This window comes from Gopherus flavomarginatus, chromosome 6 (assembly GCF_025201925.1).
Source record: "Gopherus flavomarginatus isolate rGopFla2 chromosome 6, rGopFla2.mat.asm, whole genome shotgun sequence".
Lineage (NCBI taxonomy): Eukaryota > Metazoa > Chordata > Testudines > Testudinidae > Gopherus > Gopherus flavomarginatus.
Genome location: NC_066622.1, coordinates 24,624,342 through 24,636,624, shown reverse-complemented (window position 1 = coordinate 24,636,624; position 12,283 = coordinate 24,624,342). Strand labels below are relative to the sequence as shown.

The following is a 12,283-nucleotide window of genomic DNA, read 5'->3' as shown; positions in this document are numbered from 1 at the left end:
TTGAGACAAGATGCAATAAGCCAGCGTGACCCAGTGAGGGAAGATGCGAGAACAAAGATCACCCAGTTTCAGATTAGCTATTGCATGACCTGATGATGCCCAATCATCTTCAGTTTTTAAAATACATAGCAGCTCTTCCCAGTTATGTCCAATCAAACAATCACCAACTGACTGATCTGTCGCACGTCACAGTAAAGGTGGGTCTTAAGGAGGGATTTGAGGAAAGAGGGTAATGGCCTTATGGATCAATTCATGGACAGAGTCCCATGCACAAGGGACAGCATGGAAGAAAAGTCTAAGGTGGTTGTGTGGAAGCAGTTGACATCCGTGCGGGTGAAGCTGGCGTTGCTGGCAGAGTAGATGAGGTGATGTGACAAGAAACAGAGTGGACAAGTTATGGAGGACCCAGTGAAGAGATTAAACAAAGCGAGTGATGTTGGCAGAATGGGCTTGGAAGATGATCTTAGCAGTTATATTAAAATGCATCAGAGGGGAGTGGGATGTATATATTGGGAGAGGCCAGAGAGGAGGATGTTGCAGTAGTCAAGATAGAAGATTGGCTCTGCTGTTCTTTGGTCTGTTACTGACAGACGATTTCCAGGCAAGGTGATTTCCAGGCAACACACTGAATCTCTGGGTGATGTTATGGTCCCCTATTCAAAGCCCACCAGTTGCTGATTTTCTTCTGACCATACCTGTCTAAGGTCTGAGGCTGCTTAATATTCTGACAACGCTATTCTAAGGTTATAGAGGTTTACTAAGTCTTTCCTGTCAACTCTTCTCATAGTTTTGGTTTCTTATAGTGGCCATCAGTTTTTGGCAGTAGTTACACATCAGTTCATGTTAAATTCCAACATGCAGTTAACTTATGGAACTCACTGCTACACAGTATTATAAAAGCCAAAAGCTTAACACGGTTCAAAAAATTAGCATTTTATACGTACAATGAGAAATGATAAAAATGTGTTGGGTTTTAGGGCAAACCCCTAACTGCCTATGATTCAAGAGCAACTTCCCCTATGGGCCTGTTAGTGCGTCATTGTTCACTACTACGTTTCTTGCATTTCCCTTTGAAGCACCCGATACTGGCCACAGCCAGAAAACTTGCTGGATGTGATGAAGCACTGCTGAGCTGCTGTGAGAAAATGATGCAATGAGTTGAAATACCAAAGTGGGAGAGGATGGGTCACTCACTGCAAAGTGTTGCTGGCTTTTCAGCTTCATTTCCAATAATGTTCACGTGTCTGTTAACAAACCAATGAAAAAGCTCTCTGCATGAGGTGCAGTCCCCTGTCCTTGTGCATAATGCACCTTCTGCAGATGTCGTACTCCACAGCCCAAGTTAACCTTGTCTATGCTCTTTCTAAAGTGTGCAAGATGAAAAGGAACTGGTAATGAGTGACCTTTGTCTGCTTTATTACACATGGACCTTACTGTGAAAAAATGTAATAGGGTCCGTCTCCAAGGAGTTTGGTCTAATATAAATCAAGCATTTAGTGACCACAGAATGAGCCATTCTCTCCTGTGCTTCACTTCAAGCCAATTGAGGATCCCAGGTACTGGCTGGAGACAAAAAATGGTACTGCACTAGTTGGCAATTTGGGTTCAGCTTTACTTGGATTGCAATGGTCTCATTTGACAACCACATGGTCAACGGTCTGATGAAGGGAGGCTTTGGACCTAATATAACAGAAAAGGTGCTGGTCAGAACTGGAATACTTTAGTGGTGGGGAAGGGAAAAGGCTCTCACGTAGCACCTGCCAATAAGGTAATAATCAGTGCTATGAATCTGTCACTTTTATCAGTGTCACCTGTTTTATGGTTATATAGATAACATACCAGGATTGCAATGCAGACAAAACATAATTGGATGAGGAAATGCAGATCAATAGAACTTCCTGGACATTAAGGAATTGTGGGTGGGTGTGGGGAAGGAGAATGGAATGAATAATGCCTGTGTCATTTTTAAAGGCAAAACCAGAATGTCCTGAGGGGAAAATGTATTCTACAGGTTTTGTTTAAAAATATATAGACAGTATATTGAGCTGGGCATCTCCCCTTGGGATGGCTGGAAGGGGAAGACTGAATTACACTCACTTTTAATCCTAAATCATGTTGCTGAAGGGTTAAAAGATGTAACCTAGACAAAAGGTGGAAGAGATCTGAATGACAGTATTATTTAGCCTAGCGCAAGAACACCTCTATTTTCACCCCTACCATCTTGTTCAGAAATTCATCTAGCAGCCGCTTATGTTTGAAGAGTTCCAGTTACATAACTGCCTTCTCAGAGCTTCTTATTGTTAAGCACTATGTATAGATGGGAGAACAGAGTGTAATTTCAAATAATGCCCCAGCCCAGAAATTGTCGCTAACTGACCCCATTGTTGGGAGTCCCAGAAGAGAGGCTAAGGCTGGTACAGGTCATGGAAAGTGAGTACCCACTTCCACTCAGAGCCACCCTGGATGAGGGCTGGGGCAGAGTGGGTCGTGCTGCCCTGTTGTACCTGTTCTATGAATACAGAACACTTCATCCTCCAGGCTGTCAGCACAGGACCCCCATGCAATATGCACGTTTTTGCTGGGGAAATGTGAATGAAGGTGGGGAGTGCCACCAACATGAGTAATGGATGGTTCCAGTGGATGCAGCACCCTGAGCTGACAAATAGGCCCAGGCTTTTTTTTGTTCCTTTTTTCTCTCCCCTTCGTTTTATAAGGGAATGTTCGGGGCGGGAGTCACCTTAATCCCAGCAGACAGGCAGAAGTCACAGGGCCTCTTGTGCAGATATTTCAGTGATATTTCTGTCAGTGCTGCACATCTCGTTTTTTGGCAGCAGCTGGGGGTGATGTTCAGCACATGAGACAGCAGGATTTTCGTAGCCCGTAGCTTGTGACAACGAGCCAGCAGCAGAAAGTGCTAGGGATCACGTGCAACAAACACATGGTGTTTCCTGTTCCGTTGCTGTGGGCTGCCATCTTCCCCCATTGATAACTGCTCCTTAGACACTCCATGAGCAGTTTCCAAGGGCATCACAAGATAGGTTAAAATTGCTCTAATTCTTTCCCTAATGCGTGAGTCACTGCAAGCATTAGCAGGGAGGCACGTGACTTAGGAAAGATCTTTTTTAAAAGGTCATTTGAATGAAAAATTCCCATCAACATTGCTGCCAAAGACACCAGAAAGGGCAGGTTTAGGGAGAGGCTCCAACTGTGCATGGTGAGAGGAGGGAGGTCTGGATTTGGAGAGATACTCGCTGTCTGGCTAATTGGAGTGTCCCACACTACAGGTCTGGATGCACAGACTCATAGGCCTAAGGCTTGCCCCCTTAGTATCCACAGACTTCCTCTGTGGGGCCAGGTGTACTGCTGTCAGGCAGGGGAGCATGCAAAGCTGCGCAGGCATAGACTAGCTGAAAAGGGAGTGTGTTAAGATAGCAGCTGGTCCAGATGTGCAGAGCAGGAGATTCCCTGTTCCACAGCAGAGAGTGCATGCCCTGATGAGGCTTCTTGTATGACCTGTGGGTCTGGGAAGGTGGCATGAGGACTTTGAAAAGTGACAATTGTGATGGTCTCTGACTCTGCTTCAGCAGCTGTTGTGCTGGCTAGGGGTGCCTCTCACCTCACACTCAAACGTGTAGCCCACTGAGGAGTTGGGAGGTTCTGTACAATCTCTAAGCAGTAGGGCACAAAGGAATGATGGATATTGGTTGCTGATGCAGGAAATCCTGTTGCTCAGTAATTTTATAGTGTAAATCTCTCTCTCTCCTCTCTCTTCGTTGGAATCAATCTCAAACACCTGCGCTAGCATGAGGGCTGTCTGCTCTGGGGACAGCAGCTGCTCCATGCCCCTAGCTGCAACCCTGGCAGTTAGGCATGGACGACCTGACAGATCATGTGCTGGCATTGGATGCATTTGTACCAGGCATTTTCCGTTCCTGTGCTGCACTGAGAAATCCTACCAATGAGTAAACACATTTACCCACTTAGAGCGCCCTCCCTCTCTCCGTAGCAGATAAAGCAGCTGTTTGCTGCTGATTATTGTTCTTTGTACACTTCAGTTCTGTGTTTCTCTTGGCTGTTTCTTGCCCAGGTTGCGTAAAAGGGAAGAGTCAGCAAATACCTGGCCCTACATGTTCAGGATCCAGACAAGGGAGGTGACGTGGCCACAGAAAAGCCGATTTTAAGTCTCCAGAACTCTGCCTGAGCAGCAGGGACACTGGTGATAGCGCTGCTGAGAGACTTACGGATAGTCACTGATATGAGCAAGTCCGCTCACACACCTGGAGGTGGGTAAAGATAGCGAGACTGTGGCAGAGAGCTTCGATGACTGGACCAAGATTACAGTGGGAATTGGTGGATGGAGCTCAGCAGCTTTTGGCTTCCAGCCCTGAGTTCAGACCAAGCGGCTGCTCTTCCGACTCCCATTTGAGCTGATAATTTTCTTGGGTTTGTTTTACATTTGGTGACGCAGAGTAGGCTTTTCAAAGCACATGGGTAACTTGAAGCACATGTCCCAGTGGAGGCCCTGGGGATGTGTGCTCCTAAGTCACTTAGAGTATGACTGCACTGCAGTGTAAGCCCAGGGTTCCAAATCAGGTTCAAGCCTACGCCCCGCTCCCCTTCTGTCTACACATGAGTCACACTAACCCAGGGCTCACATCCAGGGTCCCACAGTCAGAGTTGTCCACCAGCTCAGACCGGCACCTCCCTGCATCCTCCTGCCAGACTCAGCCCTCGGATCAGAGCCTCTCCCCACCCTTCTGCCAGGCTCAACCCTCAGATCAGCGCCCCGCCCGGGCTCAACTCTTCATTTGGAGCCTCCCAGAGGCTCAGTTGGATTTGGCTCTCGGGGCTTGGTTGTTTGGGATGTTTCCCTGTCAGCACAGTGGAGGTGATTTGGCTGGTGATGAGCTAGAGGAGACCCCCCTCAGATTCTGTCACTGACTTCAGGACAGTTCTGAACCACTGGCTGGTTGGTGGGGTTCTGACACCCCAGGGACTGCACCTGAGTCATGTGCTCTCCACCTTTCCAAGTTGTGTTTTTTCATGCTTCTAAGTTTTGTGGCTATAATATCAGCCATGAAATCAGAGCTGGGAAAGCCCCCTTGGTCCTATTCTTTCCCCTGGTGACACCTCCCAGGGGCCAGTACACTGTTCTTCAGGGCTCTGTTTTATCTGACCCCAGCAATGGAACTTCCCTTAGGGAGCCTGGTAGATTCTCCCCTCTGATGCCCTTGATAGCCATTGAATGAGACTTTTTCTTGCCTGCGGAGTATGTGTCTGGGCAGGCGTGGAAGGGCTGTAATATTCACACTGCTGTGAGCTAAACTTAGATCCTGCTTGGCAACTGCTGGTGGTGCTAAGCCCTTGGGCACATAGCTGACCCTGGCTTGGAGCCCTGAGCTCCCTGACTGGTATTTAACCTTTTGCAGAGGCAGGAAGAGTGGGAAATCCCCCTCCTCCCATAACTTCCTCCTCATGCCCCAGCACACAGCTTGCTGGAGGCCGGAGCTGAAGCCAGAACCCCCAGCCAGCTGCTGCAGTTACTGGGGCTGGATTGAATTCCCAGAGGGAGAGCAAACTCCTGATAGCAGCCAGGCAAGTGCAGGGCAATGTGTCATCAGCTAATTAGCTGGGGCTTGGATGTGAAACCCAGCTGAGGCCTGCTGTGCCTCAGACACGTGGAACCCTCACTGCTGCTGGGCGAGTCACGTCCCCTGCTGCAGCATCTGTGTCCTATGTTAGCAGACTGAGGCAAGGGCAGGCAAATGGGGGCTCTTAGGCCCCTCAGCCCCAAGGTGAGTGCTGTGCTCTACCTCTCTGGGGCGACGGGGCAGACAGTGCGTGTGAATCAAAGGCTGCGCTGCACTTTTCAGTCAGGGGAAATGTCTGCCAGGCATCATTTAATCTGAGCAATGCGGGCCCAGGAAGCGAGGACCCGGCTTCCCCAAGGGGGAGAATGCAGGCAGTTCTAGCTCAGGAGCAGAAAAAACAAGAAGATGGCTCATTAAGGTCAGTGAAGCCAGGGCTGGCTGTGAGCACAGCCGCTCTCCTGGGCTGGGCAAGAGGGACAGAGGAAGAAGCACTCACAGCCACATCTCCCACTGCTGGAGCTTGGAAGCCTGCTCGAGCTGGAGGCCCCAGCGTGTCAGGCCACAGTGAGGGCTTGGCTTTCCATGGGGTGCGGGAGGGGAATGGAGGCAGCGCAGGCAGCAGGGATGGGGGAGTGCAAGGAGCTGGGCGTGGTCATGCCCCTTGTTCAGGTTAAGCTGTACTGAAGGGGTGCGAGTCGCACGGGACAGCCTGGGGAGGGTGTCTGAACACCCAAGGCTGAGTATCCAGTGGCTGAGGAAAGATGTTAAAGTACAGTTCTCCTCTGACTGTGCCCTTCTTACTCAGGCACCATGCTGCTGGTGCAGTTGGGCTCAGAGCCTTTCTCCTCCCCACTGCTTCCCAGTGCTATCAGGGTCAGAGCCATTCCCCCTATCCTGGCAGCTACTGAGCTCAGAGCCACTGCCCCCAACTTCCATGCACTGTTGGACTCAGAGCCAGTGCCTGGGGTGCTGCTAGGCTCCGAGCCACTGCCCCTGGACACTATGGAGTCCCATTTGTGACTGTAGAGATTAACGTGAGTTTTCAGTCCTTCTAGCTCTGCAGAGCCAGCTGAGCTCCAGGGAAGGGAGCTGGAATCAATTCCTCCTTGTGCATTGTCAGCATAATCCCAGAGCCAGTCCCTTACAGCGGTGCAAACCCACTGGCTGAAATGTCCTGCACAGGGGCAGTTGAAGGTGGGAGCAGCTCTGAACCCGGTAACTGGGCCTGCAGGATCTTTACTGCTGTGCTGGTGCTCAGGGAGGGGCTTATACTTTGCTGTGAATGTGGCAAGATCCAAGCTCCTCTTGATCCCTGGAGATTAGTGGGCATGGCTGTGGATTGAGGGAGACAATGCTGCCCTGGAGTTGCCTATTCTTATGCTCAGTGCAGCCCACAATCAGCTTTAGATACTGCTGGGCGACAAGCCATCCAGCTCTAGTCTGGTCAAGTGCATAAGGACATTTTAATTAATAAAAAAAGGATCAAGACTTTCCAGCCAAAGGGACTTAATTAACCTCCTCTGGTGAAATGATGGCTACATGAAAGCACCAGCCTGCTGCGGGTCTTGGAAAATTCCTTTCAGTTCATCTAGTCTGTTCCATGCCTTGGCCAATGCAGGATTCCAAAGCTCTGCATCCACTAAGTCAGGGGCAGTGTAGTGCTGGGCTGCCATGTTGGGCTTTTCAGCCAGCAGCTAAGATCCTAGCTGCTTGTTCCAGCTGAACGGTGCTGGACAGGTTTCTGGGCCCTCCCTCAGGCTAGGAGATGAGAGTCCAGAAGCCATGCTTTATTGGTTGAATTGTGAACCACTGGGTACCATGTCAGGGGCTGCATTTGGCTGCTGTAACAGATTGGGTGTGTAAAGGGGATGACTTAGCTGTCAAAGTCACTCCAATTATATAAACTAAAGCAGCGCCTGTGCTTACAGGTGAGTGCTGTCAAAACGAACACTGGCAGCTGGAACACTGCTTGGCTGCAGAGAGATATCTTGGATCCTCTTCCAGTTTCACCGGTAAGCAATAGGAGTGACGGGAATAAGAATGTCTCTGGAATAGCTCGAGGCCTGGCCGAGAAAGTGGCAGAAGAGGAGGAGACTGATGCTAGCAGGGTAGGAGTCACCTATGGTCCTGAAATTGGTACCTCACTGAATGCCGCTCCATTGATAGAATCCATACAAGCTCTCCAGCTGCCTTCACCATACGTAGCCTAAATCATTGTCATCATCCAGATCCACCTTCCTAGCGCCATGTGAGCCAGCCTTCTGATTCATTCCTGTTCTTGGCATCACAGTCAAGTATCCTTCACCCTCCTCTCCATCAAGCCCCCTCTTCTCCTCTCTATCCTCTTTCCCATTGCCCCCCACATATCAACCTCCTTTCTCATTTGCCTCCTATTCCCTGTTCCTATACCACATCCTCCCTCAATGTTCTGACCTTTCCCCATCCTCCTCCTTTCGCGTTGCACAGCATCATAGAAGGTATATAGAAAAGATGCCTGGTCAGTTTGTCCCGCAGACCAACCCTCTGCAAGTTCAGGGCATGGTCCACCCCCACCCCACCCCCCGAGACCATATCAGGCACAGCAATGACAGTGTGTGTGATCCAGAAAGGTCCATAGTAGGGATGCGTTACATGTACCATTGTCCCCATTACCCTTCTTCTGCTATGACTAACCCAATGAAGCATGTCCAGTCCTTGGAATTTCACAGGTTATGTATTAGCTGATTGCTCCAGTACCATTTTTCAAGTGGTCTCTGCTGTGGTTTTGTTGCATGTCCCCTGAGGGTCTGTTTGCTGGCTGGAGTAGCTGTGTCAGGTGGGAACATTGCTAAAATCTCCCACCAGCCTTGGCCACCTGGATTGTGGTACAGTAAATACTTTCCTAGCAGCTTCCCTGGTTTCAAGTCTGGCTACTCAGGGAGTTTTACTGAGTTCCTCTTTGCTGTGCTCTTGACAGTGGTCTGTGCTGGTGACACTATGGCCCATAGGAACTGGAACCCACTCAGAGTTGCTATTTTGGGTGGCTTGCTCAGAAGTGTCACATCAGGAAGTATTAACACTTCCTGTTTACTGGCTTCCCTCAGCTCTTCAACAAGGTATGCACAGGCCCGGACGGGACTCAGGTGTGTGAACCCCTCTGTCATTTCTCAGCATCATGGTCTGAGCTGGTTGAATAAACCATCCACCTCTGCTTTGCTATGAGAATCATTTGTGCTGGATGGGTCCAGCATGCAATGGGTGATGCCACCAGGCACATTCAGGGCAGCAGTACCAGGACAGCCTGTGTAACTCAGCCAAGGTTAAAGAGATTCTGAACAGCTCAGGCCTGGATCTCTTTGCTTGCTGGTTGCTTTCTCTTCCTGCCCTTTCTCTTCCTGGCAGCTCTCATGGAGAAGGACCAGGCTCTTGGCTTGCATGCTGGCTGCCTCTTTCAATTGTCCCCTGCTGCTTCCTGGCTGCATATGCAACGCTCTCTGTCCCTCTCTCGTTTAGAGGCTTTAGTATGTAAATGGGTCAGCCTGAAGCCAAAACTGGGCCAGGAGGAGGCTTCTGTGAATCGCCACAGACTGTGTGGAGAGACAGGAAATACAGTCACTTACGTTTCCCAGAAATTTAGTTCCATTTTGATCATGAGTCACAGGCCGATTGCAAGGTGATGCATGCACAGTGTGAAGGTGCTTGCCTGGGACGTGTTCTGGAGCTGCTGTTCTCATTTGTAGGGGCATAGGGCTTCTGTGTTTGGATCCTGTTATTTCATCCATAGTGTAGCATTTGCATGAGCTGTAAAGATGACAACCCTGATTCTTGCTTACTGAGTGCAGGAACCAGAGGGCAGAGAGTGGTGGGAAAGGTGACTCGAAGCCCTTCCTGCTTTCTGGGATGGAGCCAAGGGCTAAGAGGAGACTAAACAGAGGAAGGTCTGAAACAAGGGACTCAGGCAGTTCAAGTCTTTGTCATCTTCCTGCCTCCCACCTGGGCATCATGCCTGATGTCTCCAGCCTGTTGGCTGCCATGGAAAGGCCTGGTGGCTGCAGGGCTGTTCATTCCTGCCTGCAGTTTCAGCTGCTGGGTGAAGCATAAGGCAGCAGACTCAGCCTCGTCTCTCCTTCCTCTTCCAGAGGGCTGTGACCCCAGGGAGACTGACCCATTAGTGGGGATGTCTGTGTCTGACATGTTCTCACAGCCCAACCTGGCTTCTCTAGATTTATTCTCTGTCCAGATTTGGCAGCCACAGCTTGGCAACCTCCTCATCAGCCAGAAGAGTGTGGGAGGCTAACCAAGCTGACTTGCTGAGCTGTAACATGGTCTAGTGGTATCATAACCTAGTCCCAGATTTGGACCTTAGCGTCCAAAATATGGGGGTTAGCATGAAAACCTCCAAGCTTAATTACCAGCTTGGACCTGGTAAAGCTGCCACCACCCAAAAAATTAGTGTTTTGGGGCACTCTGGTCCCCCCAAAAACCTTCCCTGGGGACCCCAAGACCCAAATTCCTTGAGTCTCACAACAAAGGGGAATAAACCATTTCCCTTCCCTTCTCCCTTCCAGGTATTCCCTCCCTGGGTTCCTGGAGAGATAAACAGAAGCAAACTCCGTGAATCTAAACAGAGGGATTCCACCCTCCCTGTTTCCAGCCTTGGAAAACAGAAGTACCGAGAGCTAATCTCTCTTCCCCCCTCACCCAGAGGGAATGCAAAGTCAGGCTAGTAAATCTAACACACACAGATTTCCACCTGACTTCTTCCTCCCACCAATTCCCTGGTGAGCACAGACTCAATTCCCTGGAGTTCCCCACTAAAGAAAAACTCCAACAGGTCTTAAAAAGAAAGCTTTATGTAAAAAGAAAGAAAAATACATAAAAATGGTCTCTCTGTATTAAGGTGACAAATACAGGGTCAATTGCTTAAAAGAAATATGAATAAACAGCCTTATTCAAAAAGAATACAATTCAAAACATTCCAGCAACTATACCCATGTAAATACAAAAGAAAACAATAGAAACCTTACTGCCTTACTATATTTGTACTTACAACTTGGAAATAGAAGATTAGAAAGCAGGAAACAGAAATCCTCTCATAGCCGAGAGAGAGTCAGACAGAAGACCAGAACAAAGGACTCAGACACAAACTTCCCTCCACCCAGATTTGAAAAAGTCCTGTTTCCTGATTGGTCCTCTGGTCAGGTGTTTCAGATTACTTCTTTCCAGGTGAAAGAGACATTAACCCTTAGCTATCTGTTTATGACAAGTGGTTAGGGCAGGGGAGTGGGAGTCAGAAACTTGTTGGTTCTAGCCCAATCTGTGCTGAACAATACAGTGTTTAATGCCATAGAAAACCCTATACATAAATCAGTTGACCTGGGGCAAGTCACTCAGCTTCTCAGTGTCCCCAGCTATAAAGTGGGGGCCACGATACTTACCTGCCCCCCTGTGTGGAGAACACATTCATTAATCACTGTACAGTGCTCTATAGGAGCTTAACTTTGCTGTTGACCTATACCCAGCTCCCCTTCCCCCAGTGTGGACAGAGGAAATTGCTTATAGCCCTGTGATGTGTTTTTGATCCATGGGAAATGACTGTTCATCCTCATCCCCGGGTCTGGTGACAGCAGCTAGAGTCTCTGGAAGAATCTAACAGAGGAACAGAGTTCCCTTTGCCCATCCCTGAAATGCAGCAGTGTCTGGGGTGGAATAAGATACCTGGTCATAGCAAACAGGACCACAGTACAGCCATGTGAGACAGGAAGTAAAGGAACCTGCAGGGGCACTCTAGGTTGGCTGATTGATATTTCCTGAGGTGGTTTGGTTTGCCCAGGACACTGGAGCTAGCACCTGATTGTCACAAACAGTGCAAGGGGCTCGTCCTGCCTCCACACTGGGGTCAGGAATGACTCAATGGGAAAAACACCCACTGCTGAATCACTAACATCATTCCCTGAGGCGATTGGCTGCTCCCTGGGGAACTTCATTCCGAGGGCTGACCAGGCCTTCTCCTGCTTAGCAGGTGGGTTAGCAACACACGGTGGGATGGCTGCAGCAGGCAGGAATGGGCTGATGTGCTGCAAAGGATGGGAGTGAAGAAAAGGCAGCTGCAATCCTCTGCTCTACCTGAGCTGCTTTGGCTCCCACCGGACCCTGCTGCACTGTGCTCCCAGGGGAAGGAAAGGAGCTGGCCTTAGATGAGTCAGGGCTCTTTCATGTTATTCAAACATCCACTGGGGTTATTTTGAACAGCTGACATCACAACCAGAGAGGAAAAACAGACAATTAGGTCTCATACAATGAGAGCAATGTATTTCCTCCTGCGCTGAGCGGGAGCATCACAGCAGGGTGAAGCCATGAGGTCCTCAGTCCACCAGGAGCTCTGTGTGTGTCTGTGCTCTGTGGGAAAATGTACAGGAATCTGCTGAGTCAGCCTAGATGAAGCCCTAGATTGGACTAGCTGGGGTGGGGATGGCCGGGGGCTGCCATCCACTGCTCCTGACTCTCCCACTCCAGAGAGACAGCTCCTTTCCCTGCCCCCTCACTTCTCACCAGAGCCTGAGGTGAGAGCCTTGGCCTGCTGCCATGGTCTCTGTCCCACAGGCCGGGGTGTGGTGGGTTTGCGATGCACAGCAATGTGCCTGCCAGAGCTATTGAATAGCAGGCACGGCGATTGCTTGCGTGTTAGTCTCTGAGGGGCAGGTTTCACTCTC

The 12,283-nt window shown here is 49.7% G+C and overlaps 1 protein-coding gene across 1 annotated transcript in view; it reads left to right on the top strand.

The window, feature by feature from the left end:
• Nucleotides 1-12,283, top strand: part of LOC127053554 (protein ATP6V1FNB) — a 354,802-nt gene that overhangs the window by 218,816 nt on the left and 123,703 nt on the right. The gene's annotated exons all lie outside the window — the stretch shown is intronic.